Consider the following 6,109-nt stretch of genomic DNA (forward strand, 5'->3'; position numbering starts at 1 on the left):
GGGCCTCTGCACATATAGGAATGCACACCAACATGAACACATGTATACCCTGTCTACATTCTCACACACACACACACACACACACACACACACACACACACACACACACACACACACTAAAAGAACTCTCTTTAACAGGCTGAGGGGCTGGGTTAGTCAGTAAAGTGCTTGTTATGCAAGCATGAGAGCCCTTTATGATTCTCTCATATCCAGATCAAAAGGCAGTGCAGAGGGGTGTCTGCAGTCAGTCTCAGCATTGGAGCGGTGGAGACAGATGGATCTCTAGAGGTTGTGGCCAGCCCGTGTAGCTGAATCAGTGGGAGACTCTGTCTCAAAAAATAAGATGCATAAGCAATTGAAGAAGATACCCACCATTGACCTGAGGCCTGAGTAATGACATCTTTTCTCAAATTTAAGAATCTTCAGCTATCCTTTCTTCCAATAAGCTTCTATTCCTTTCTATGTTCTCCATAAAATGCAACACTGATGATGCTCATGTCTTGATGCTGTCCCATGACTCTGTAAGTTTTCTCCATTCCTTTATATTTATTTGTTTTCCTTTGACCATATTTTTTCTCTAACTTAGAGACTTAGTATCAGGAGATTTCCTCTTGGCACTCAGCCTGGCTTATGGGTCTGCCCCAAACAGGAGTGACACTGATATCCACAGATCAATGTTCATAAAGTAGCCAAAGTCAAAGCCTAAGGCACAGGCATCCATGGATGTACCACAGCACTGGATTCCAGGGAAGTAATGAAGCCAGGGACTGGCACAGGAGTCACTGTTGCTACATTGGTAATGTTGTATAAGGATGTTAGTCTTCCAAAACATCTGAGGAGCCAAAGGCTGGAGTGTGTGGGCATGTGTAGAGCTCACTGGTTTCAGGGTCTAGGCTATGGGATGGAGCTCCTTAGCAGCTGAGCTGGCACTAAAGCATGGATAGAGACAGAATAATCTTGACTCTGGATCCTAGGGTTTGAACTCACTCACTGTGGTGATTGGGGGTATGGGTGCAAGAAGGACAACCTTAGAGCTGGGGTCTAGAACAGGGGCATGCACCTTTCTATAGTAGTAGTTCTGGGATCTAGGACACAGGCTAACTCCCTGGGGTGTCTGCACTGATGATGTCTAAAGCATTGGCTCTTGCAGAGATATATTGGCTGGGTACAGCATGTCTGTCTAGAGCGATGGTTAGAATCTGAGTCATGGGTACACAAAGTATTGCCTCAGAGCTAGGGCTCAGAGCTTGAGTTTGTATGAAGGTACACTGACTCCAGGGATTGAGGCACCAGCTATCTCTCTGTAATTGTTTAACTGAAGGCCGGGCGGTGGTGGCGCACGCCTTTAATCCCAGCACTCGGGAGGCAGAGCCAGGCGGATCTCTGTGAGTTCGAGGCCAGTCTGGGCTACCAAGTGAGTTCCAGGACAGGCACAAAGCTACACAGAGAAACCCTGTCTCGAAAAACCAAATAAATAAATAAATAAATAAATAAATAAATAAATAAATAAATAAATAAATAAATTGTTTAACTGATATCTTGAGAAGGGCCCATGCACAGACACCTGAGGTCAGGGCCCCAAGGTGAGAACTAGATCACAATGGTGTTGGTACTGGCGTCTGAAGTGAAAAAACAAAACAAAACCAACAAATGAAGAAAAAAAAAACCCAAACCATCCTGTAACCACAGCAGCAGGGTGTGGGATGAGGACTCTTGCAGGGCAGCTCCAGCATAGAGGTTCAGGTGACACATGGCCTTGTGAGAAGTGGTGACCCTGGCTCCCATCCCTGGATGGTCCAAGCAGTTGCTCCTTGGGAGGCGTGTGTAAAGATGTGTCTTCTTTTCTAGGAGTTTGCAATAGGAATTGTGGTAAGTTACCTCTGTGGAAAACAATGCCAATGTCTCCTACAGACAATGGGGCCACCAAGGGGTACTGGGGGACTCTGTGGCTGATAATGACAGTCTCTGCCTTTCTTCTTAGGTCCATGTGTCTCCAGATATCACCTATATGTTGACTCACCAGTCGTTTTCCCTCTGTGTGTAACCTCTGATGTTCGGTTTCACTGTGGCGCTGAAGATTTTTACATGAGCCGTTGTGCCCTCCCAAGACTGTCTTGATTTGTGGATAGCTGTCTATATGGTGGGGGAGGGTGTCAGGGTGCACAGGGTTGAGAATTTTGTACTCCACCATCTTGCTGACATCACCTCTCCAGGAAATTTTTCAGCATTTCTAATACTACAGTTTAGTATTATCTAACTTAAAGCCACATTCTCAGTAGGAATCTATCGTTTTCCATAGCATCCTCCTTCAGCCCTGTCTGAGATTCTTTTTTTTTTTAAATGGAGCAATGCCAGACAGAGAGACTAGGGAATAAAAAAAAAGTAAGACTAGAGGAAGATTGAAGTGAGTGTTCTGCAAGTTGGCACTTACAACACTCTTGACACTGGGCATGGTATGATTCCAAGCACTGAGTTTATAGAATTGCCCTGAAATCCCCGTGCTTGGGGACTGTTATCATTGTTTATTCACATGGCTTGGGAGAACAAGTCTTGAAGAGGTCAGTAACTTACTCATCTCATACAGTTGGGAATCAGTGGAGTCAGGCAGTCTGGCTCTAGGGTGTGGTCTCTAAACCCCTGTTTCATGCAATCTCAGAGCTCCCCAATCTTTTTCTCACTCATCTTCCCTCATTCCTCTGTGGCCATTCTTTGTGACTACCTCTGTAAAGAGCCCTTCTACCTTACCTGTATACTAAAGTACTTTGCCTTGGTCCTAAACCCCAGAGCGTGAGACAGGTCCACAATTCCTTAATTCACTTTTGCCTTTTGACTTTCCTCCAGAGCATATCATTTTCCCCAATTTTGAACCATGAGATGTCTGTGAAGACACTGTAACAATCCTAAAGAGAGTGAAAAGAATAATGGCCAACACTATGAACTAGAATTCTAGAAAGATAAATTGTCTATTTTTTTTTCAATTTGAGGCAGAACACTTGTTTTTTTTAAATGTTGCTACTCATCTGGAAAGTAGCCATGATTATCAACATTTGTGGAACACCTACTGTGTGTCTGCTATTATTTCTAGGCCTCTCCTTATATCAATCCACGGAATTTCAAAAAACCCAGTGAGGTAAGACCCATTATTACCATTCTGATTCACAGTTGAGAAAGTAGTGTAGAGAATCTCACTAACTTAGTGGCTTGACCCACAGATGACTACAAACGGAATAAAAATAGGTCTCAAGAAATTTAAATGTTCAGCCCAAGCCCTAACCATTGCACTAACAGAATGTTTGGTCCTACATACCACACACCCCATGAGAAGAGGAATACAAACCTCTCCCCCCCCTTTTTTTTATGGAGACAGAGTCTGGTTCTCCAGCTCAGTCTCGCCTAGACCTCGGAATCCTCCTCCTGCTCCCAAGTGCTGGGATTATAGGCATGTATCACCACACTTGTCCATTCTCCCTTTTTTCACATGAGAAGCCGAGTTCTGCTCAGATGGCCCGTGCCTGTTCCATATGTCACTTTAAAACTGTTTCCACCAGTATTCCCCAAGTGTCAGAAACTCTCACTGGGTTTTCCCTTTTCCACCTGCTTAGTTTTGTGCGTCTATTTTTGCTCTGTCCCCTCAGAAGGCTACTGGAATCACAAACATTCTCTGGCATCTCCCACTAACTGGAATTTACACTGGGAATTTGTGACTAGTACAAAGCAAGTCTCCCAAACCTATGACCTTAGATTGGAACTCGTATCATAATCAAAGGAAGCCTGACCCCTGAGGGCATGGGGACTGTTCCTGCTTTGCTCAGCCTGGGATGTCCAGGCATGATTCACACCTGCGCCTGTCTCCAGACGGTCTCCCCTGGAAGGAGTGACCTGCTGCCCCCTTGGCAACAGCTTCTTCCAAGCTGCCAACACGGTCCTGCAGTATCAACATTCTAACTTTAGGGGAAAGGCCGTGGTACATTTCTCAAAAGCGAATAGGAAGTTGTTTTTTGAGGCAGCCTGACACCAAGGGGAGGGGGGGGCAGCCAAAGTATAAGAAGTGTGGCTTGGCCAGAAGGAAGAGAGCCAGAGGACTCGTGGAGGAGATGGTAAGTTCGTTTTTCTCTGTATGGGAAGTAGAGGAGTTGGAGTGCTTTGTGGCTGAAGCAGACAGAAGAAAGACTCAGAAAGTAGGGGACAGCAGTAGCCATAATAGCCATGGGGCTTTATGTTGATAGCTGGTCAGAATTTGAAGGCGTTTCTCTCTCTTTTTGAAATGGGGTCTTGTTATCTTGGCTCATTAAACTTGCAATCCTCCTGTCTCAGCTTCCTGGATAGGTAAGGCTTGTAGGTACACATCATCACGCCCAATTTGTAAGCATTTTTAAAAAGGCTGCTGTCCATTTTGATTCTCCCAATATTCTTTATAAGTCTGGATAATTTCCATTTTACACATAGAACTGTCGAAGCTTTCAGAGGGCAGGCATTTAACCAATGGCTACTTGCCTGTTACGACTTGATGCTGCTGCCTTCTCGATCTCGTTTTCTGGCTGCCCAGCTGCTACTCTTTCTGCTAGAACTTGTAGGAACTCCCTTGGAGAAGATCTTGGCAAGAATGTCACCTCTTTGCTAAGTCTGCTGGTCTCTCCGGGATAAATAGAAGGCTGAGAAAGAGCACTGGGCCACAGCCACAATTGAACAGCTTCTTACTCTCAGCCTTCCAGATGCTTTTCTAAGTCTCGAGAGTTTTCTAGGACCAATCTAGAATACGCACACGGTTCTGATCTAAATTTCTATCTTCAGTGTTACTAACTCAGCCTCCTCATCTACAAATGGGATGTAATAATAATATTACACATATGCAATATCATAGTAGAGATTAAATAAGATTACACTGAAGAGCGTTTCTATCTCTAGCTACTGTTTAAGTGAAAGAAAACTCCAGAGGTATAGTGAGGTTGGGATTGAGGGGAGATACAAAGGCAACCAGGTATTTTGAACTCAGTACGATGACTCTGGATAAAACACACATAGTTGAGGCACTCCCACATGTATTCTAATATGCTAGGAGTATTTCACATAGTCTTGGAATTCAAAATCTTCTAGTCTGTACCTAATGAGGTAACTAGCACACCAGTGTTCACTTTGGCATCTTTCTACAGCACTCCTGAAGAAGGCCATGCTTCTTGCACATAACTCCTCCCTCCTCCTCCTTACTTTACTGCATACACCTTTTCAACACTTAAAGGGAGGCGATCTCCCCCCACCTGTGTGTGTGTGTGTGTGTGTGTGTGTGTGTGTGTGTGTGTGTGTGTGTGTGTAGAAAAACCGAGATATGAGGATGACATTTGAACCTGCACTATTTAAATGACCATGACATAAAATGAGATTACTGGTGTCTTTTTACATGTCATTCTTCCGAATTGGTTGACATAAATGAATGAACCATCAATTTCTTCCTTCTGTTCTTTTTTGCATCCTCTTCTGTTTCAAAGACAAACATATTAGATCATGGCATTGTTGAGGATTCTGAGGAAAGCTACAATTCCTCTGCCTAGATAAAAATACAAATCTCCATATAAGTTGATCTTTATAGACAACTGTAGGAGGTCCCTGGACTTCCAGGTGGGTCCCAGGAGACGCTGAAGACTTTCCCTCCTATGTGTTTTACTCAGACGCTCCTCAGTTCTCACCTTGAAAGTAGGCTGGAACTCTGCAGTGAAGTGCTAGGGACTCAGACCTGAGACTGGTCATAATACTTAGATTTCTTCCTCTCCAAACACATTTGGCTCTTAGGATTCAGAAACCTCAGTCTGTCTGTGTGAAATCTGCTTCATGTTTAGACAATGGGTTCAATTAGGATCCAAGAGAATGAAGTTAAGTTGTATGTGGGATGTTTTCAACCAGCTGACATGGAACTTCTCCTGCTTAGGGATTTACAGTTAAATTACCCTTAGGTCTGTCAAGGCTTTATCAGGCCAAGGAGCAGCTCAGGATCACTTCATGTGAACTTGTAACCACTTCAGGCTCCAGCTTCCAGTTTCTACTGTTTCTTCCATTATTTCTGTTCCATGGTGCTTTAGGCTGGCAATCAGCTCTTAGAATATGCATCTTTAGAGCT

This window comes from Peromyscus californicus, unplaced genomic scaffold, assembly GCF_007827085.1.
Source record: "Peromyscus californicus insignis strain IS unplaced genomic scaffold, ASM782708v3 Scaffold_14__1_contigs__length_90479793_seg_2, whole genome shotgun sequence".
Classification (NCBI taxonomy): domain Eukaryota; kingdom Metazoa; phylum Chordata; class Mammalia; order Rodentia; family Cricetidae; genus Peromyscus; species Peromyscus californicus.